General features: G+C 44.9%; 1 long non-coding RNA gene across 2 annotated transcripts; it reads left to right on the forward strand.

Annotated features, from left to right (window-relative positions):
* Positions 1–27: 27 nt before the first annotated feature.
* On the forward strand, positions 28–22645 carry LOC119505977. 2 transcript variants are annotated; one of them, XR_005210917.1, is made up of 3 exons: positions 28–73; positions 8283–8954; positions 22481–22645. It is a non-coding gene; the product is annotated as an uncharacterized LOC119505977 (long non-coding RNA). The 2 variants fall into 2 exon arrangements; XR_005210916.1 differs by lacking the exon at positions 28–73 and adding an exon at positions 7536–7598.
* Positions 22646–23170: the final 525 nt, after the last annotated feature.

Raw genomic sequence — 23170 nt, forward strand, 5'->3', positions numbered from 1 at the left:
CAGAGTATCAATTTTTTCCTTTCATGGATTGTGCTTTGGGTGCTGTATCTAAAAAGTTATCACCAAACCCAAGGTCAGTGATATTTTTCTTCTTTATCATGTTCTAGAAGTTTTATAGTTTTTCATTTTACATTTAGGCCTATCATCCTTTTTGAGTAAATATTTGTGAAAGGTATAAGGTCTATTTCTAGATTCTTTCTTTTTTTTTTTTTTTGCCTGTAGATTTCCAGTTATTTCAGCACCGTTTGTTGAAAAGATCATCCTCTCTCCATTGAACTGCCTTTGTCCCCTTGTCAAAGATCAGCTGACTGTATTTGTACAGCTCTGCTTCTGGACTCTTCCTTCTGCTCCATTTATCTATTTGTCTATTCCATCACTGTTCTGGTTTGCTAATGCTGGTGGAAGGCAAAACACCAGAAATGGATTGACTTTTATAAAAGGGGGCTTATTTGGTTACACAGTTACAGTCTTAAAGCCATAAAGTGTCCAAGGTAAGGCATCAACAATCGGGTACCTTCACTGGAGGATGGCCAATGGTGTCCAGAAGACTTCTGTTAGCTGCATAGACATGTGGCTGGTGTCTGCTGTGGAGTTCTGGTTTCAAAATGGCTTTCTCCTGGGACGTTCCTCTCTAGGCTTCAGCTTCTCTCCAAATTGTCACTCTCAGTTGCTCTTGGGTCATTTGTCCTCTCTTAGCTTCTCCGGAGCAAGAGTCTGCTTTCATTGGCCGTCTCCAAACTGTCTCTCATCTGCAGCCACTCTCTCAGCTTCTGTGCATTCTTCAAAGTGTCCCTCTTGGCTGTTGCAAGCTCATTCCTTCTGCCTGAGCGTATATAGTGCTCCAATAAACTAATCAAGGCCCATGCTGAATGGGCGGGACCACACCTCCATGGAAATTATCAATCAGAGTTATCACCTAAAGTTGGGTGGGGCGCATCTCCATGGACACTGAACCAATAGGTTCCAACCCAATCCATGCTAATACGTCTGTTCCCACAAGAATGCATTAAAGAATATGGCTTTTTCTGGGGGACATAAATATACAAACCGGCACAATCACCAACACCACATTGTCTTGATCACTGTAGCTTTGTAGTAAGTAACTCTTGAAGTTGGGTAGTGTGTATACTCTGATTTTCTTCTTCAGTACTGTGTTGGCTATTCTGGGTCTTTTGGATTTCCATTTAAAGTTTAGAATCAGTTTGTCAAACCACAAAATACCTTGCTGGGATTTTGATGGAGATTACATTGAATCTATAAATCAAGTTGAGAAGAATGGACTAATAATATTGAGACTTTCTATCCATGAACATGGAATATCTCTCCCTTTATTTATGGCTTCCTTGATTTCTTTCATCAGAGTTTTGTAGTTTTCCTCATATAGATCTTTTATGTATTTTGTTAGATTTATACCAAAGTATTTAATTTTGGGGGTGCTACTATAAATGGTGTTATGTTTTTTATTTCAAATTCCAATTGTTCATTGCTGCTATATACCCTATGTATATTACTCTCTGCATCCTATAACCTTGCTAGAGTCATTTGTTGGGTTTTGGAGTTTTTTGGTTGATTCTTTGGGATTTTCTATATAGGCATATCTTTGAGATTTTTCTACATATTTCTTGTGAACAAACATTTCTTCCTTCCCAGTCTGCATACCTTTTATTTCCTTTTCTTGTATTATTCCATTAACTAAGACTTTAGAACCATGTTGAATAGTGTTCTAGTGCTGCTGTTATGCAAAATACCAAAAATGGATTAGCTTTTATATAGGGGATTTACTCAGTTACAATTTTACAGCTCTAAGGGCATAAACGTGTCCAAACTAAGGCATCAACAAGAGGATACCATCACTGAAGAATGGCTAATGGCATCCAGAACACCTCTGTTAGCTGGGAAGGCGTATAGCTGGTGTCTACTAGTCCTTTGCTCCCAAGTTCTGGTTTCAAAATGGCTGTCTCCAAAATGTCTCTGGGCTTCTGTCTCTCTTAGCTTCTCTCTCTCAGCCTCCATGCATCCTTGCTTGCTCTCCCAGGGTGTTTCTCTCTAAGAATCTGGGGGTCCTCTCTTAGCTTCTTCAGGGCAAACTCTGGACTTCATCTCTTAGCTTAACATCTCCAAATGTCCTTCTCTCTGCATCTCCAAGCATCTCTAAATGTCAGCTTCTGTGTCAGCTCTGAGTTCTCTTTCTCTGTGAGCTCTCTTAAGGACTCCATGAACTAATCAAGACCTACTCTGAATGGGCATGGCCACACCTCCATGGAAATAATCTAATCAAAAGATCTCACCTACAATTGGGTGAGTCACATCTCCATGGAAACAACTTAATCAAATGTCCCACCCTAATCAAAAGCCTAATAAGCCTGCCCCACTAGAGTGCATTAAAGAACATGGCTTTTGTGGGGGACATAATCGATTCAAACCAGCACAATTAGTATTGGTGAGAAGGGACATCCTTTTTCCTGCTCTTAGGGAGAAAACATTTAGTTTCTCACCATTAAGTACGATGGTGGTTGTAGGTTTGTTGTGTGTGTTCTCTATCAAGTTAAGGAAGATCCCCCCTAAGAACAACATATTTTTGTACATTTACTTTGTTTGTTTGTTTATTTATTTATTTATCCAGGATTCAGTGGTATTAGAACATTGTTTTGTCCTTTTTTCCTTTAACAACATAAAAATAAATTAAAACTTTTGAAAGGGCTCTTCAGGTGTGAGTATGTCATATTTAGAGAGATTAAGAAAAATAGCAGAAAGATTCGAAGGGCTACCCCTGCCTTTTTAGGCCCATGAGATCCTAAGGGGGAACTTCCTTAACTTGATAAAGAACATATACAAAAAACCTACAGCCAATATCATACTTTTCATGAGGGGTTAGTCTGAGATGGAGTATCTGTACATCCATGAGAGCTGGGCTTGGTGTCTCCAGATGGAGGTTGGAGACCCAGCCCTACCACACATCAGATGTGTGACCATGGGGAAAACTCCATCTTCCCTGAGCCTCTGCACACTCATGAGTGATACCAATGCACACCTCTCGAATGCGTATGAGAAGTGTGTGTGTCGGCGTATTGAAAACTATGGCAACACAATGTGGTAACATAAAAACAAAAGTTTACTCTAAACACGCTATTCTTAGAATTTTGGGTTAACATCAAAGTAAACATACAGTACAAGGAAGAATGTGACAAATACTCTAAAGCAGAAAGTTCCTGCTGGTTTGTGGGTGGGTGGTAATGGTAAAATTTGAAGGTTTCACGGGACAGCGAGCATGGAATGGAGCCTGTCGGGTTGAGCATGCTGGCTTTCCGGTTGTCAGGCAGGAGCAGGGCGTTCCGTAAGGAGGACAAGCAGAGTAGACACATGGAGGTGGGAGACAGTGGTCTGTGTTCCCAAAATAGTGATTGGTCCAGTCTGACTTGAGAGCAAGGTGATTGTGGAAGGGTAACACAGAGGCAGTGGGTATGGCTTAAGAGAAGACGGCTAGATTCTCATCTTTGCTTCTGTGTTAACCACTTGCAATATCACGTGCCCCTGGGTAACTCCACAGTACGCTTGTGAGAGAATGATGGTGAAAAAAAATTAATAGTTTAGTATTGCTATATAAATACTCTTGATCTCACAGAACACTTGAATGGGTCTAGGGAGCTTCCTGAGGTCCCTGGGTCACACTTTGAGAACAGGTCATTCTTTAAAGACTTACTGATTTAAGATAAAAATTTTTTAAATGATTTGGATTTTCTTAAAAAACCACCACTCAGTCTGTAGAGGAGTCTAGCTGCTTCCTCCCTCCTGTAAGAGGACGGACTACAACCCAGGCTGGCATTGCTCCGGCAGCAGCCCAGGTCAGCAGGGGGGCTCTCAGGGGCTCCCCTCTTCTGGACAGACTCACAGGTGCTGAGACAGCCCCTTCAGATGGGAGGGAGCACATGCCTTGTCCTCCCGACTGACAGTGGCACTAGCCACTGCCTGGGCTCCTGCACTCACTACAGCTGTTTCAGGATTTAAAAGCTCTTGTGCTGGGCTATTTGCCTCTGTGAAGGTAGTTTGCACAATTTCAGAGTTTTGAGAGTGTTATTGACATTATTATTCAAAAGCACTTTTATATCAGTCAGTGTTCTCCAGAGAAACAGAATTTGTGGGATATATATATACTTACTATAGGAATTGGGTCACTGGGGTCTAGCAAGTCTTATTTCCATAGAGCAGACCACAAGCTAGAAACTCTGATTAAGCTGAAGTTGAATTCCTCTTGGGGAGCTAGCTGGCTGAAGTAGAAGCAGAAATTCTTCTTTCTGACTTCTGAAATCCTCAGTTCTGGCTTTTAAGACCTTCAACTGATTGACTGAAGAGACTCCCCCATATTGCTGAGAGCAATCTCCTTTGTTGCTTGTAGGTGCAATCAGCAGTAGATGCAACCAACTGGTTATAGATGCAAATCCATCTATAAAATACCCTCACAGTAACAATCAGGCCAATGCTTGCTTGAAAAAATGACTGGATACCATAACCTGGCCAAGTTGACACATGAAATTAACCATCACAGCGTTTTCACAGGCTTTTAGGTGTGAAATGACAGAAGGTCTCAAACCAGATTTTTCCAGAGCTGCATGTGTGCCTTATCTTAATTAACCATATGAATGTTTTGACAACTTTCAAGTGAGAATTACTTTTTATGAAAGCAGTTCTTTAAAAAAATACAAAAAAATACATGTTGGGAAAACCAAAATAGCAGAGTAATGTCCAAAGGAGAAAGCAACTACTTATTAACAATCCTACTGCCTACAGCCCAAAACTTATAACATTCTGTTGTACGGCCCTCCAGACTTTCAGAGGAAAAATAGATAAGGATTCTTTTTTTAACTATCTCATCCTGAACCCATTGTCTTGTAGCCTACTTATTTTTCTTGGCAAATACTCTTCTACTACACAATTTTTATGACTTTGTAGTACTCTTTTATGGAGACACTATCATTTATTTAACCTTTCTCTTTTTGGTAGACCCTTAAGTTGTTTCCAATGTCTCAATGTTAGAAATAAGCGTGTATCAGGATTTTTAACACAAATAACTGCGTACCCATCTCTGATTATTTCCTTTACTTAAATTTCTAGGATCAAACTTCTGGGGCAAACAATCTTCACAGTTTTTGGACTTTTGATACAAGTTGCATATTGCTCTCTAAAGCGGTGGTCCAATTTACACAACCCATTGCCAGGAGGGTGCCTGTTTCCATGGATTTTTACCACTGTATATTTTTATTTTATTCAATCCTTGCAAATTTGCTTAGGAAAAAATATCGCAGCTTGTAACTCTATGCAATTATTGAGGCTGAATGTCTTCTCCAATGTATTTATTGGTGACTTTTATTTAACCTAATTTTCGTTGGTGGTACTATGGTCTTTAAAAGTCCTGTTTTCTCCAGATAGAATTGCTAAGTTGTAAAATTTATAATGAGTTTTCACTGTTTCTTTAATCTCCTCATTCAATCATTAATTCATCCAGTAAGTGTTTACTAAGTACCTATTATATTCCTTGCATTGTACTTGACAGTGGAAAACAGCTGTGAGCATAGTCACTGCTTCAAGGAATTTTACATTCTCTTGGGCCAGGCAGTGTGCAAACAAACCAGGTAAATAGGGATTCTAGTAAGTGCTGTGAAGGGAGGCCTGAACCTGGAAATGCTGGGTGGTGTCATTAGTTACCCCAGTGTTACCTAACCATTATTTGCATTTAGATTTGCACTTCTAAGGACTCTTCTGCATTTAAACTGCCTTTCTTCTAGAACTTGCCATGCTTATGTTTTCTGGAAATTACTTTTGGTTGCACCTTAATAAACATGTCATGGGTGTCTGGGTAAGTGTTTTAGTTTTCTTAGCTACTGAAGCAAATACCATGCAATGGGTTGGCTTAAATAATGAGAATTTATTAGCTCATTGTTTTGAGGCTGGGAAAAAGTCCAAATTAAGGCATCACATAGTCAATGCTTTCTTTACAGAAATTTTGCCGACCCCAGCTCAGGAGCAGTGTTTCTCAAAAGTACAGTCCCCCAAACCAGTAGCATCTGCACCGTCTGGTATCTTGTAAAGAAATGCAAATTCTCACCTTAATCCAGACCTGCTAAACCAGAAGTAATCCGTGTTTTAATAAACCCTCCAGGTGATTTGGCTACATGCTAAAGTTTGAGAACCATGGAACTTCCCTTGATCTGTAGTTTTTAGAGGACTATAGCCAGGAAGTCAGAATCCTGCAGCAGTTTCCAAATTCCTGAAATCTCCTTAGTTTTCTTTCACTTGATGGTTAGAATGTGAATGTTGCATGTTTGAAGAATTGGCTGAGGCATTGAGAGAAGCTGTATGTAACGATCTTAATGATTAAGGATCGTGTTTACCGCAGAAAGGATCATTAACTGATTTCATGACGCATCTGAGGGCTAACATCTAGCTCATTGATTTATGATCATTGCATTAATTTCCCTTTTGAAAGTTAAACCTCTTTACATTAATTTTTGAGCACAGTTGAAAACATTGACTGATTTTGTGTATGAATACACTGTAATTACAAATCCTATTGTCCCAGGAGGGTGTGAGTGTGCTTTATGGAGTCCCGTGGAAAGCACAAGAAAAGCACACACAGACCTGTGTCCCTCTTGACCTGGATCCGTTGTAATCCTGCCATCTGAGGTCGCTTACTCTTGCCACGAGGGCGCACACCAAATCGAGTCAAAATGTGTGGGGTTTCAGAAATGCCATGTAAATGATGAGAATGCAAGGTGAGCCCATCGCTTGGAATGGTATCTGATTGGTTCTGTGGATGGAGTGCGGGTGAGAAGATTCCATCCAGCTCCTTTTCCCCTGTGACTTGCCTGGCTTGCATTTCTAGGCTCTCAGAAAACAAGTCTTCATGGCCAAGCCTTTTCCTCTACCTTCACTGGAGCTTTAATAGTTATTACGATGAGCCTTTTCTTTTATTTATGCTACCTGTATCACTTAAACAGATGGGATTTTAAATGGTCAGCACCACTTGAATGGGTTTTTTTGTTTGTGTGTCATATTAAGAGAAATTAATGCTACCTCTGTTTCAGTTGACCAGATAGGATGACAAAGGAAAACTTTCAGGCCTTACCACCCTCACTGGTTTGGCAGTGTGCTCGTTAGGCTATATTAAGTCCCCCCCAACACCATGTTCTTTAATGCAGTCTTGTGGGGTCAGACGTATTAGTGTTGATTAGGTTGGAATCTTTGGATCAGGTTGTTTCTATGGAGATGTGACCCACCCAACTGTGGGTAATACCTTTGTGGGTAATGCCCTCCCCACTCAGCATGGGTCTTGATTTAATCACAGGAGTCCTATAAAAGAGCTTATAAACAGAAGGAGCTAAGAACAGCCAAGAGAGGCATTTTGGAGATGGCCATTGAAAGTTGACTTCTGCTACTCCAGAGTTTTGCCTGGGAGAAACCAAGAGAACATCCCCAGACACCTAGAGAGAAACATCCTGGGAGAAAGCCATTCTGAAATGCAACCTGGGAGCAAGCAGACACCAGCCATGTGCTTTCCGAGCTAACAGAGGTTTCCGGATGCCAATGGCCTTTCTTCAGTGAAGGTATGTTCATGTTTATGCTTTGGTTTGGACAGTTTTATGGCTGTAGAATTCTAACTTTGTAACCAAATAAACCCCCTTTATAAAAGCCGATCCATTTCTGGTCTTTTGCATAATGGCAGCATTAGCAAACCGGAACAGGAGGTCACACAACTTCAGTGTGATTACAGGCAGCAGGAGAGCTGACATGTCTCAGGTTTGCTCCCTGGATGGTGGCTGGCAATGGGACTTCAGTACAATTTGAACATAGTTTTGGTGAAGCATTTTATACATGTGTCACCTCACTGCCATTGTTAGAATTAGTGACACACTAGCTCTACTGCACCTGTGTTGCTCATTTTGTTTTGTTCTGTAATAGACTGTGGGCAATAAAATGATTCTCTGTGGTAGGGTTCAGCCAACTACAGCCCATCCAGCCTGCATCCTCATTTGATAAATACATTTTATCTGAACACAGCCATGCCTGTTCATTTTCATATTGTCTATGGCTGTTTCTGTGATGAAATGGCAGAGTTGAGTAGATGCAAGACAAGCCATATGGCTTGCAAAACCTAAAATGTTGATTATCTGGCCTTTTGCTGAAAGTTTGCCTAGCGCTGCCACAGTGTATCACTTAGTGGTGTAGACTTGTTTATAGAAACCAAACAGGTCAAAGATGCTCTCTTTCACATTTTCGCTCTGTTGTAGGTGTCAACAAAGAAGTGGTACTATTTCAAATAATGGGCTGCTTTAGGATTTTCCATGATTTACTTCTTGTGTATATGCGAAGATGATATACGTGGACCCTTCCAGAGAAGTCCATCTTTTCCTATCTGTGACTTGAGCTGTGACAAGCAGACAAAACCATAAATGGTAGAATGTCCTGGTGAGACGTGGCTGAGTGGAAACTCGGATTCAGAATGGGAAAGGCAGCCACTAAGTTAACCCCCCATAGCTCCCACCTCCTGGTGTTCAGACCCGGTTTTTCCTCCTCCCCTGGAGTGTAGACTGGACCAGGACTGGCTTCTAATGCGTAAAATATGGCAACATGACAGGATGTCACTTCTGAGACGAGGTTATAAAAAGACTGTGGCTTCCACCTCAGACTCTCCATGACTCTCTGTTGCCCTCTTGGTTTGCTCATCCCGGGGGAAGCCAGCTGCTGCAGTGAAGCAGCCCGTGGAGAGGCTGACTCGGCAAGACACCAAGCCCTGCCAGCAGTCACGTGCGTGAGCTTGGAGGACAGCCATGCCTGCAGTGCCCCGAGTTGAGCCTTTAGTTGAGACCCAGCCCTCGCCCGCACTTGACTGCAAGCTCACGAGAAACCTTGAGCCAGAGACACCTGGCTAAGCTGCGCTGGATTCCTGACCCACAGAAACTGTGAGAAAATAAATGTCCGTTGTGTTCAGCCACTAAGTTTTGGCATAATTGGCTACTATTACACAGGAATAAACAGAGCTGAATTAGGGTTTGTCTTAGTTTCCCGGCTCGGATCACAAATACCACACAGTGGAGTGGCTTGAACAACGGGAATGTAGTGGCTCATGGTTTTGAGGCTAGGAGAAGCCCAAAATTGAGGAGTCAGCAAGGCGATGCTTTCTCCCCAAAGACTGTGGTGTTCTGGGCCCGGCTGCTGGGGACCCCTGGTCCTTGGCTTTTCCGTCACATGGCGGTGCACACGGCAATGCACACGGCGGCGTCTTCCCTGTCCAGCCTTGGGTTCCATTGACTCGTAGCTTCTGGCTGTTCTCCACGGCTTCTCTCCCTATTACTGAGTTTCTTCTGTTTATAAAGGACTCCAGTAATCCAGAATAAGAGCCAACCTCATTTTCACACACACTTAACTAAAAATAACATCTTCAAGAGATCCTACCTACCATGAGTTGACACCCTCAGGAATGCAGGTTAAGATTAAAAACATGTGTTTGTTTTTTTTTCCTGGGGTACATAATTCAGCCTGCCACAGGGACCAATATAGCTTTCAGGCTGATTAGCTTGTTCAGTCTGCTTTGTTCAAGTTAACAAAATTGAAAAGCATTACGCGGGCTATGGGTAAATCAGCTCTTTTGAAGGATTCTTGTATTCCACATGAATTCAGACGTCCCTGCCTTTTTCATACATGCCCAGGGCTTATCTGTCCTCTCACAGGTCCGTGTATGGCTCTGGGAATGGGGACCGGGTGGGATATCTCGGGGGTCTTCACCTCCCTCATGCACAGACACAATATCACAGCTCATGTGGAGACTGGTCTCCTATATGTGAACTGGCTAATAGTTATAGAAAACCAAATACCAGAACATGCCCACTTTAGATCGACGGGCTATTTGTTTCTTAGAAAATTAAACTGACAAATCCCAGATATACGTCAATACCACCTACAGGGCATTCTGGGCTTGGCTTTGTAAAGATCCAAATTCTGATCTATATCCACTCTGGAGAACAACACCTTGTACCCCGGCAGCTCATAGCCCCCTGCTGCAGCCTGGTGGAAGAGCTGCAAGCAGCCGGGGGCTGAAACAGCTGCCCCGGGACCCCCCATTGCATCCTGCTGCCCCTGCCATGCCAGAGGCCCCTGGCAGCTGCTTGGGCAGCGAGGGAATCGGGAAGCGAGCGCCCCGGTTGCCAGCAGGAGCTGCTGGTGCTTCCTGAGCCTGCAGGGAGGCTAATTTGGTGAAGACAAAAAATTCAACTTGTATCCTTCACCTTTCTTCTCTCCTTTACACTTGGGGAATCTTGAAATGAAGATACTTTCCGAATATGGGGCTATGCTTAGAATGACACAGTCATGCACAAATGGACACACGCAGACACACGTACATCCACATGTGTGCACACGTTTTCTTCCATATTTTGCTCCAGGCTGATAATGAATAGAGCTGAGAAGTGCTTTGATGCTTGTCCGTCCAGTACCTCTAAACCAATATGCACTTGGTGCAACCTGGAACCCTTCATAAAACACAGGTTTCTGCTCTCAATCCCGACCTATCTGAACCAGAATCTCTGCGGGTGGTTCCCAGGAATGCGAATTTGTAACAAATTGGGATTTGGTGGTGAGTCGGTCTCGGGACCACTCACCTGGGCCATCTCCACCTCTCCACAAGAGGCCAACAGCCAATGCCTCTGCGTGTTTGGTGAGTGGGACCCTCTTCCCCCAGCAGGTGACGATGCCATGTGTGTTCTGACTAATGAAATGATCATAGCTAATGATTATTGGGTACTGTGATAGGTTGAAATATATACCCCAGATAAGAAACATCCTGTGGGTGTGAACTATTGTAAAGAGGACCTTTTGAAGATGTTATTTTTAGTGAGGTGTGGCCAACTGAATGAGGGTGGGCCTTAACCCTATGACTGCAGGTTTTATGAAGAAAAAGCCACATGGAGGAGGGGAAGCTGGAAGTCAACAGAACCCAGAAGAGAAAGGAAAGGACATTGTCATGTGACAGGAAAGCCACAGAACCCCAAGGATTGCTAGCACACCAGAATGTTACCAACTCCAGGAGGAAACAAGCCTTCCAGCCTCTGAAACTGTGAGCCAATAAATTCCCAATGTTTAAGCCAATCCATTGTGTGGTATTTGTCTCAGCAGCCAGGGAAACTAAGGCAGGTGCGTACAATCTTCGCTAAGTGTCTTTCTTGCATTATTCAATTTTTATCTTCGCAGTTACCTATGAAGAAGGTGTTATGTTTCCCAAATTAGAGATGAAAAAACCAAGATTTAAAGAGGTTAGGTAACTTGCCCAAGATCCCACAACAAGTAGATGGCAGGGCGGACTCCAGCCAGGTTGGAAAGATTCCAGAAGCCATGCTTTTCACGAATGCACAGACAACTGCCTGAGGGTTCTAATTGTCACAGAAGTCCCCTTTGCACTCAAGCAACATTTTCTTTCCCGTGTCATTGGTCTAATGACCGTTTTTTTCTAGCCGGAGTTACTGTATTCCTCCCTAAGTCTCAGATGCTTGGAGAAGCCTTCTAAGACTTCTTTAGGGTAAATGCCCCTGTTCTTTGCTCAGATGATACACCCCCAGGTCCTCGTACCACAGTGGCCCCACTCTGATGATGAGCATCTGCCTTGGTTTCCTGGCGCTGCTGTAACAAAGTACTACAAACTTAGTGGTTTAAAACAATAACAATTTATTCTCTCAGCGTTCTGGAGGTTAGAAGTCCAAAGTCAAAGTGTCAGCGTGACTGTGTGCCATCAGAAACCTGTAGGTGAGAATCCTTTCTTGCCTCTTCCAGCTTCCGGTGCTCCTGGCAATCCTTGGCTTGCAGCTGCAGCTCACCTGCCTCTGCCTCTGTTGTCACATGATGTTCTCCCCTCTGTCTGTCTGTCCGTCTGTCCCTGTGTCCAAATTTCCCTCTTCTTATAAGGGCACTAGTCATATTGGATTAGGACTCTCCCTAATCCAGTCTGGCCTCATCTTAACTAATCACATCTTCAAAGACCCTATTTCCAAACAAGGACTGGGGTTTGGACTCAGACATCCTACCTGGTGTCCCGGTGAAGACTGGAACTGGTTTTGGATACCATCCCACTACAAATATACTGGTTTATTATGTTCATAGTGAACAAAAATCCCTCAATTATGTGTACTCGGCATGCCACCAAGCTGGCCATGTGTAGTTTCTGTTCCCTCCACACGTGTATATAGGAAGTTGGGCTGAGCTAACTCTGTATGTAAGAATTCTATTTATATTTGATTCAATTTAAAGAAATGCTCACATGAGACAGACCAGGGCAAAGTTATAAACTGAGGCAAGGAAGCCCTGGAGTTCCAGGACAGACAAGGGCCCTCCTGTTGGGACCCATCCCAGGGCTTCCAGCTCCCTGGGGTGTGTCAACACCAAAGCGCTCCTCCTAGTTGCGTTTCTCACAGTGACCGTGTGCACCTGCCAAGTCAGCCCCTAGGTTTTTGTTCCTTTCCTTTGCTTCAGTGACTTCTCAAGATGTTGGTGTATCTGAAACCAGGAAGGACTTTCCTTTTCTCCATTGCCCTGTTTCACTTTAGTTGCTGTGGTTGCCTCTTAGGTAATTTTAGAATTTAGGAGATTATTATTCTTCCTCATCCTTGGTGCTACCATTTGCCTGCTATACTCTTGAAGGATTGACATCACCAAAAAGCACATGGCAGTAACTGCCTGGGAAAGGTCGGCAGCAGTGGCTGGGTAAGGGTCCAGCAGTTGCATCCTCCCCACTTCCTCCCACACACAGCGATGGAGCCCTGGCTCTGGTTTTGTTCTAGATCCTGGGGCCCCACAGTTGACTGAGACAAACAAGGGTCCTGTTCTCAGGGACATTCTAATGGGGTCAGCAGGTGATAAACAAGTAAATCAATGAATCAGTGAGATATTTTCAGGCTGCAATAACCACAGTGATAGACATAAAATGGGATACTGAAATGTGTGTATGTGGGGGTAGGGGAGGTGGGACCAGGGAGGGGCTGGGCTTCTAGCGGTGGTGAGGATGGCTGTGGGCTACCACAGACGTTTGCTAATTGTTAGGGGTTGAGTTATGTCCCCCAAGAAGACAGGTCCAAGTCCTTAACCCAGGGAACTGTGAATGTGATTATGGTGGTTTGAAGCTGTAGGTACCCCAGAAGAACATGTTCCTGAATCTAATCCTTTCCTCTGAGTGTGAACCCATTGTGAGTAGGACCTTCAGATGAGGCTGCTTTGGTTAAGATGTGGCCCACCTCAGTCACGATGGGTCTTAATAATATTACTGGAGTCCTTTTAAAGAGAATGGAATTCAGACAGAGACTGGGAAAGACATGGAAGCAAGAAGCTAAAATCAACGAGACCTGGAAGAGAAGGGAGAGACCAGCAGATGCCGCCATGTTGCAGAGGAGTCAAGAATCACCGGCAGCTGGTCTTTGAGAAGAAAGCATCGCCTTGGTGATGCCTTGATTTGGACATTTTCTCAGCCTCAAAACCATGAGTGAATAAATTTCCATTGTTTAAGCTGTCCCATTGCATGGTGTGTGCTTAAGCAGCCCAGAAAACTGGAACAATGACCTTATTTGCAAATCTCATTGCAAATGGAATTAGTTAAGATGAGGTCACACTGGAGTGGGGTGAGCCCTTCATCCAATATCACTGATGTCCTTATAAGAGGAGGAAACTTGGACACAGACACAAACAAGCGTGGGGGGTGGGGGAGGACACCTGGTAAAGAGACAGACACAGGGAGAAGAAGGCCATGTGGAGCAGATTAGAATGAAGCTGCCACAAGCCAAGGCCACCAAGCACTGCCTGCCCCACCAGCAGGCAGGGGAGAGGCAAGGAATGGATGTCTCTGTACAGTTTCAGAGGGAGCACAGCCCTGCTGACACCTTGATCTTGACTTCTAGCCTCCAAAACTGGGGGAGAATAACTTCCAGCATTTTAAGCCTTTGTCGTACTTCATTATGGTGGCCCTCAGAAACAAAGACAGTACTCAAAGTCTGGAGTGGGGACTAGCAGCATCCTCATCCTCTGGGAGCTTGTTAGAAATGCAGAATCTCAGGCTCCAGCCCAGTGCTCTGGAATCAGAGGCGGCATTTTAATGAGAACACCAGGAGGATCCCAAAGAAGAAGATGTCTGCCTTAGTCAGGGTTCTATAGAGAAAGAGAACAGACAGGATATATGTATCAGATTTGTTATAGAAACTGGCTTGCATGACAGTGGGGATTGTCAAGTCTGAATTCCATAGGACAGGCTGTAAGCTGGAAACTCGACAAGAAGATGGCTGGTTGGAGAAGAGGCAGAAATTCTTCTTTCTAATTTCTGAAATCCTTAGTTCTGGCTTTGAGACTTCCAACTGATTGGATGAGTTGGTGCCTCTCTTTGGTAAGGGCAGTCTTCTTTGTTGATTGTAGATGCAGTCAACTGATAATAGATGCAAATCCATCTATGAAATACCCTCACAATAACAATCAGGCCTCTGCTTGCTTGACCAAACAACTAGACACCATGACCTAGCCAAGTTGACACATGAAATTCACCATCACAATGTCATTCTGAAGGATAAGATTCTGGCTACTGGGTCTGCCTCCCTCTTCCCAGGCTCCTCCTGTGCTAAACCATCCAGCTCCTGATTTCTGCTTCATCAGCAGAGCTAATTCTCTGTCACACCTTGGCATCAATGTTATATTAGGGTACCTGACTCATACTCCCTTGCTTGCAAGGTGAAGTTCTGCAGGGTAAAATTTGAATTGACATCACTTGCAGAATTAAAATTATTAAGTATGCATTCAACCATGCTTAAAATGGCAAGTGGTTCTTGCCAATGTCTTCACTGAACCACCCACATTTCAGAACATCTGATATGAAACGACCTCCTTGAAACCACCACTATTTTATGAGCATCGATGGAAGCAAAGCAAAGCCCTGGGGAAATCAGGGAGCTGAGCCCAAGATTGCCGCTGCTTCCTGCTCCTCTGCTGTTTCATCTCCTTGGCAATGCCTCTGTCCCCCTTTTTCAGCTCAGGATGCCCTCTCCAGCTAGGGTCCTCTCTGCTTATCAAAACAAGGAAAGAGCTGCTATAATTTATTTAAGGTTAGCTGGAAAACCAGGGTTGGAGGTGCTGGGTCTCAGACCCTCTGTCCAGGAATAGAGATGGTGCATTTTTTCAGAGCCTCAACGGTTTGCCTCTCAAGGACCCCAGCGTGGCACAAGGAAGTAGAGGAGCCGCGATCCAGCCCTGTCCCTGCGTGCATCCCTGAGGCCCGCAGGAAGGAGGGGTTGGGGGTGTAACTCAGAATGAACGCCGACAGATCGGAGGGTCCTTCTCAGGAGGACAGAAGGTCCTGCAGACCCGGGAAGGAGAAGGCTCTTACCAGGTCCCTCGTTTTCCTGAGACTCAGCAGGCCAGAGCTGAGGGCCACATGGAATGCTCCTGAATCTTCCAGCTTCCCTGTACTGAGCCACAACTAAGGTGTGAGTTCTCACAGGCTTTTCATTTTATTCAAAACATTTTCAGCAATTAATCTCATTATTCTGAAGTGCAAGGCCCTGGCCTCTTTAAACGGCATATCAGACATTAGCAAATTAACCTGCCTGTTTCCCAGGCAGGGGCGGGTGGGGGTGCTGCTCGGGGCCTTGGCTTCCCATCTACGCTGAGCAGGCCTGGAGGCCACCCACGGGGCTAAGCCACCAGGGCTGGGGGTCAGGCTGACCCCAGGGCCACCACTGCTCCTGCCAGGACTTCCGGCCACGTGGGCCCAAGCCTGGGCGGAGGCAGCCAGGCTCCCCCCTCTGCAGCCCCAGCACCCTGGTCCCCCATTTCCTTGGCGTCCTGCTCCATGAGGTGGCTGCCTCCTTCCTGTCTCTTCCTGTAACCCTCTCCATCTGCTGCCCCACGTGAGCTGGGCTCCTCAGGCCGCCCCCTGCCCCTTCCTTCAGCCTCTCTGCCGCCCTCCCTGTGTGCAAAGACGTCCAGACTGCAGAGCTCCCTCCCTGGGCATCCTCTGTCCACCTCTGGACCAAGCCTAGCTTGGGTTTCCCTTCTACTCCTAAGGCAGTGGAACCACAGCCCGGGAGCCTCGGTTTCTGCTGCTCCGGATTTGGGGCCAAAGCCTCTGGGGCCAGGGGCCCGACCACAGCCAGTGACATTAGAGATGCAGAGAATCCGACCCCTGGGGGTTAAACTGCAGACAATATCAGGGGAAGTTGTTGACCAGGCACTGATTTCAGGTGCCAGGGAAATAAAAAGGGAAAAATAACAACAAAAAAACCCAGGAAGCCATTGCAAAAATAATTCCAATAAAGGCTTTTTGAATAAACGACATCGTTTATGCCTTCTTGTCATCTGGTAGATGACTACTTATGCACATTAAAAAATGTCTGCTTAAACTGGGCGTTTTCTTCAATTACAGGAGTAAATGCAGCTCTCTGGGTCCCACCTTCCCCGTGTGTTACTGGGGTAAACTGGCCTAAAAACAATCAGAGGGACATGACCTGTAGGCAATGTGAGCTAGCACCCCCACTGTGGGTGTTTTAGCAAATAGGCGTCTGTGTGTTCTCCTTTCCATAGGTGTTGGAAATGGTGAATGCAAGCACAAATTTCCAAAGGCATCGAGTATTTCCAATGCCCCATAAAATTTGTCTCCACAGCATGCATTCTCAAAGGGGTGATACTGTGCCCAAGGGGGTGAAAATTGGTTCTGGGAGAGGCCCGTGCAACAAAATCTTACTCTGTTGATGTAAAAAGGAGAGATATACATACAATACCTACACAGATCTTCAGAATATCTGTAATATTAAATTTCATGGCGTGGTGATGTGGAAAAAATGTCTTAAAAGTCTCCTGGGGAAGGGTAAAGCAATGACAAAAAAATAAAAAGGTGGAGGAACACTGCACTAAAGGGATGCTTTAGTGAAACTTTATTTTAAAATGTTACCTCTTAATTAATTTTTTAATAGAAATCTGGATTTTCATATCTTGAGCTTGCTTAAAGTAAGACAGATCTATAGAAAGTTGTTCACTGCTGGGAGGCAGAGTCCACCCATCTTTGCCATTGTACTCATGCTCCTGGGAGACATTTCTAGGGGAGATCCGTGCCTGGCTATTATAAAATAATAAGGCTGCTTATTGTCCACAGCTCACGGAAGCCATCTCATTATTTTACAGTCAGATCGCTTTTGTTATGTACAGATAATTACAGCACCATATTTCATCAAATCAAGACACCTTGATTATAAGATGCACCATTAAATTTCGACAGAAGGCTAGGATGCTCTAAACTGTAAGATGCCATCTGACTGAAGGAACTTTAAAACGTGAATAAATATGCCTCTTCGGATTGATGAAATACAGAAATCATAGCCAACATCCAACCAACCCTCGAAAAGCACAAGGCAACATGCCAAGAGCTTTTACCTGGTTTATCTCATTTAACACTTTCAATGGCAATACCTGTTATTACCCTCATTTTACAGATGTGGAAAACAGATTCAGAGAGGTTAAGTAACTCACCAAAGATTTCACATCTACCAAGTGGTGGAGGAGGGAATGGACCCTCAGCTCTTCGCCTACCTGCTAGAGGAGGTTGCATCGTTGTACACATGTAACCAATGCCCCTGTTACCTGGAGAAACAGGTTGACTTCATTCAAGGTACAAGTTTCTAGAAAGTGCGCAGCATGCAATGTTTGTTTCTGTGAAACTCACGAAGGAAAAGATATTTTTTAAAGGAATGCGATAGAAAGAATGTCCTGATAGGGAGGCAGCCACCTGCCCTCTGTTGTAGGGGAAAGATCATTTATTTTGGATCCTGGCCCACTGGGGTTTGAATCTGAGGCTTCCACTTATCAGCCGCAGGAACTGGGGAAGTTCTTCTTTCTGAGCCTTGGTTTTCTCGCCCAGATGCCTCTTGAAGTTGGGTTTCTGTAATACTTCCCGGGCATAACATATGTAAAGGCTAGCTGTCAACCTAGCCTTTCCTATTTATTTGTGTTCTGTGAGTGGGACTTTGGGTACTGAATTTACTTAAAGTGGCCGCCTAGAGTCATGGATTCCTTTCCTTGTCGAAGCTGCAGCTTAATTTTTATCTTGAGTTGGAAAGAAGCCTGAGCTCTGGGAACCCAGGCTCTGATAGCTCCACGGCTTCATTGGTAAATGCCCGAAAGGTGAGGCGTTCAACCCACATTTATAATACGTTTACAGCTTTCTGCTTGGGCGCTGGTGTCTGGGGAGTTGCCCTATTTTTATCTCGTCTCTGCCTTTGTTTGGATTACTGTCCTCTACAGCAATCGGAGTATGTTAGTTCATTCAGCATAGAGACAAACAATTGTATACTTTAGATTGGAATTGAGGACTTTGGCTCCCTCAAGAATATTATAATCTTGACTTATTGTTTGAGGCGCCATTACTTTTGGATAAATACAGACTGTTTTCTCTTCTATTCCAGTGGGCAGTTTTTCAAATGGGCTGTAACGGAAGCTTTCTCTGTTTGCATTGGGAGTCATCTCAGGTTTATATCCAGAAAGCCTAATTAAAATGTGAACTGCAAACAATGGGCGAAAGCGGAGGAGTGAAAAGAAGTGGTTTGATGAGGATTTTGCAGAACAATGGCACCAGCTTTTGCTTGCAGAAAGAAGGGTTTAATGATTTCCAGGATGGGGTGTTGCTTCTGTTCACCCAGCTGGTCTTCCCCGAGAGTTCAGATGAGCAGTCTTTCATTCCTCGTGCAAATTGTCCTACACATATGAAGGCAGACTCTTCCCATAGAGGCCTCGCTTAGATTGGGGTGCATTTTAGTAAGTTCTTTATTCCTCACTCAGCATGATGTGAAACTGTTTGAAGTCATCACAAACAAAACCCAAACAAACCAACAGCTCCTAAGAGAGGATTCTCCTAGAGCTCATGTAGTACTATTTCTACATTTGTTAACTAGCCATTTTGCCAGAAGTCAAAAGGAAGTCTTTCCTTCCTAAGATCTCTCTCCTTGCCTTCGTTGACTTGAGTAAATATATTCAGTGGAAAAAATAAACTTTGGGGCGTGGTTGAGACAGTGCATCTATGGCTATTTCTTGGTATTTGGCATCATGGTGTTTTGACTTTGGAAAGTCATTCTTTCAATTCCCACGCTTTCTGACTACTTTGTGCCTAAGCCGGCTGGTTTTGCTTACCGAAGCTGGTTGTTTGCATCTCTTCCTAATTCTGTTTCCTGGTGTTATGTTGGTAGCTTGAAATCAACCACAGAGTACGCATTTACCCTACCGAGAAGGGCAGACCCTACAATTCAGGGCTCCCCCCCAGCTCCCAGAGGGTTGATTGTTAAATGTTCCCCAATCCTCCAATGCCTGTGGCTGTCAGTTCTCAAGCCTCAAACCCTGGAAGACAAGGGCTGGACATAATGTTTCCTTCCAGGAAACCCATGTGTGCTGCAACAGATGAGTGATCCGACGCGACTACTGCCACTGCCCCTGCCGCCACTCAGCTGAAATGTGTGTGTGTTGTGAGCCTGCGTGTGAGCCTGTGTGTGTGTGTCTGTGGTGTGTACGTGTGTGTGTTTGAGCACTGGGGCTAGTTTGTGAGGCGCATGAAGCTACCCTAAGCTCCTGCAAGCGAGGGCCTCTGGCAGCCCCCGTGCTCCTGCCGTGCTTGTCTCTGTGTACCTCGTGCATCTTTCCCTCCAACCTCGGCCTGTCAGACTGGGGCCAGGCTTTCACTGGGCTGGGCAAACCGCTGCTCAGAGCTGTACATGGCAGGCCAAGACTGAGGAATGGCTCTCTCTAGAAGAGGATCAGGGTAACTCTATCACCTTCTTCCCCTCTTTTTGTCAAATGCTCCTTCGTTACAATTAAAATAAACATTGGGAGAACTTTAAAGAGGAAAATATGCCCCAACGAGGAATCTGGAAGGGACTGGGAGCTAATGTCTCCTGGTTGCCTGGCAGGTGTGAGCAGTTGGTGGGTTGGCTGTGTGTGCCAGAGCCTTGGGGCTTCTCTGGAATCTTCTGGCAGGACTTCCTCCTTCTTACCAGTGACAACTTACACTGACCTCAGGAACCCGAGTCTTTGTCCACTTCTCAGATTTTGTCTGGCCTCTGCAGCTACCACTTAGGCTTTTAGAGGTAGAGGCCTGAGTTTCCACCCAGAGTTAGAGGTATAGGCTGGAGCCTCAGCAGCCTCTCTGCACCCTGAGGCTGGACTACTCAGCCCTTACCTGCATTTACTATTTGCCTGTGTTGCTCTAAAATCTTCACACATTATAGCTGCCGTAAACCTCACAAATATCCATCGAGGTAGGTCCCCTCATTATTCTGATTTCATTATTGGGAAAGGTCAGGTCCTAAGAGTTGTGAAGTAGCTTGCCCAAGTCTCACAACCAACAGGTGGCAGAAGCAGAATTGAACTCACAGTTCTGGGCCCTAAGTCACATCCCTCTGCTGCCTCTCTAAGGTCAGGAACAATCTTTCAGTTTATTTGCTAGTTTCTATCATCTCTAATGTTAGTCTTTCTGCAACCAATTTTGTATCTCAAATGTAACATACAAATCCCACCTTCCAGGGCTAAAGGGAGAGTCTTGGTGTGAAATAGTTTATTCCTGGAGCTCTGTGAGTAAAACTTCACCAGGACACCCCGAGGCCCTCTCTGCCATGGGGCCTTCAACCCTAGCTCCCCTGCCTTCCCCTGACCTTGCTAGACCCTGGGCACTGGCCTGTGCAGACTCAACGGGATAAAGCTGGAAGGAGGGTATCGACCCTGACCTGGCCCCTTGCTTTCCCGAGTGAGTGTGGTGATTGCCTGTTCTGGGTTGAGTTGTGCTCCCCCAAAAGCCATGCTCGAGTCCTAATGCCTGCTCCTCTGAACATGACTTTATTTTGGAAATAGGATCTTTTTAAGATGCTATTAGTTAAGATGAGGCCAAACCAGATTACAGTGGACCCCAGTCCAATATGACTGGTATCCTTATGAGCAAAGGAAATTTGGACAATTAGTGAGTAAGATGAGAGAGAGAGAGAGAGAGAGAGAGAGAGAGAGAGAGAGAGAGAGAGAGAGAGAGAGAGAGGGAGGGAGGGAGCACGCGTGAGAGAGCATGCCATGGGACAGAGGCAGGGGCTGAGTTATGCCATCACCAGCCAAGAAACACCACGGATTGCTGGCCACGCATCAGAAGCCCGGGGAGAGGCGTGGGACAAATTTTCCCCCTTTAGGGGAAGCACGATCCTGAGGAAGCCTTGCTTTTGTAGTTGTGGCCTCCAGAAAGTTGAGACTGTAAATTCCTGTGGTTTCAGTCACCCAGTCTGTGGTTCTTCGTCACATACTGCCAAGGTAGTGTGCCAGGCTGGCAGGCCCATGGGCCTCTCTGCGTGCTCCCCTCCACCTGTACGTGCACACCTGGCCCTGCCTGGGTAGAGGTGGGGGCTTGGGCAGCACCTTCAAAGGAGACGCAAGGTCGCTGCTGTCAGCCCCGGGAGAGCTGTGGCAAGAGGCACATCTGAGAAGGATGCAGAGATGTCCTGGGCCTGGTGGGGCATCCCTGACGTGAAAACTCTGACTGCTGGGTCAGGGCCTCTCGGTCCTCCCTCAGGCCCCATATCGCAGGGGGGAGCAGTTTTACCTCCAAGGAGATGTCCTGTGCAGAGCAGGTACTCCAGATGTTTGCTAACGGATAGAGAAATTCAGGAGAAAGGATGGCAGTGTTGACGGCGCATCTGCTGGGCTGCCTTTGTTGGCTTCCTTTTCCAGAATGTGCTCATCTGCTGGGCCTAACCCTAGCAACCATCACATAAGGCTTTGGCTGTATTCCTTTCCTTAACTGTAGGCACCTGTTTGCCTGAACATGGCTGTCATTTTATTGTCTGCTAGTAAAAGGGAATATGCTCGAATTTTACAGGATTATGAATTTCATAATTTTTCAGTTTTTAGCAGAGACGCTGGGCTGACTCCACGTCTTCTGCATAGCGGCAGTTGTGCTAAGGGTAGTTCTTATTTAATCTTAAAACAACAGAAAACATTCTGTACCATAGAATAAGGACACACTCACATGACTGGATCCATTGAGAGGTGTTAAAAAATTTTTTTTCACACATTTAATGTGAATAGGTGTTAGATCAAGTCTGAATTTTAGAATTCCATAACAGATTTGACTATTTTTATTTAGATAATCACAAAAATATATTCAGAATTGTATATTCCAGGTATTACATTTTTTTCCTAATAGTTCATTTTAGTTTTGAGTAGAAAAATGTCAAGCCTTAAAATATTCTATAGCTCTGAGCAGCTCTGGTTGAAAATAATGATGTTCCTTTTGTGTAATACAAAGTACAGAAGCATTTTTTTTCCTATAACTTAGTAAAAAGGTGTTCTCATAAATACATCTCATATGAAATTGACATCTGCTCTCTTCACAGCAGAGTTCTTGGAAGTATGCTGCATAAATCTCAATAACAAGCCTTGGAATTTTCCTTACTTACAGGTGCTGTGAGGATTGCACCCAGCAAAGCTGGTAAAGCCCTCTCTGTGTGGTAGGTGTGCACTAAATCAGGAGATGGCGAGCCCCCAAACCCTCTGTGCTGGATTGGATATATTATGTCCTGCCAAAAGCCATATCCTTTAATGCAGTCTTGTGGGGGCAGGTGTATTAGTGTTGATTGGGTTGGAATCTTTTGATTAGGTTGTTTCCATGGAGAAACGTGACCCGCCCAACTGTGGGTAATACCCTTGCTTAGATTATTTCCATGGAGGTGTGGCTCCACCCATTTTGCGTGGGTCTTAATTAAATCACTGGAGTCCTATAAAAGAGTTCACAGGCAGAAGGAGCTCAGAGCAGCTGAGAGAGAGACATTTTGGAGACGGCCCCTGGAGGCAGACTTTGGCTGAAAGTTTGGAGAGTCTAGCCCAGTGTTTGCTTCAGAGAAGCTAAGAGAGTACGAAATGCCCAAAGAGCAACATTTTGAAGAATGCACAGAAACTGAGAAAGGAGCTGGAACACAACCCGGGATCAGCAGATGCCAGCCAGGTGCCTTCCCACCTAACAGAGGTTTTGCGGACACCATTGGCCTTCCTTTAGTGATGCCTTAATTTGGACATTTTCATGGCCTTCAGACTGTAAATTTGTAACCAAATAAACCCCCTTTATAAAAGCCAATCCATTCCTGGTATTTTG

The sequence above is a fragment of the Choloepus didactylus genome, chromosome 11, assembly GCF_015220235.1.
Source record: "Choloepus didactylus isolate mChoDid1 chromosome 11, mChoDid1.pri, whole genome shotgun sequence".
NCBI classification, from domain to species: Eukaryota; Metazoa; Chordata; class Mammalia; order Pilosa; family Megalonychidae; genus Choloepus; species Choloepus didactylus.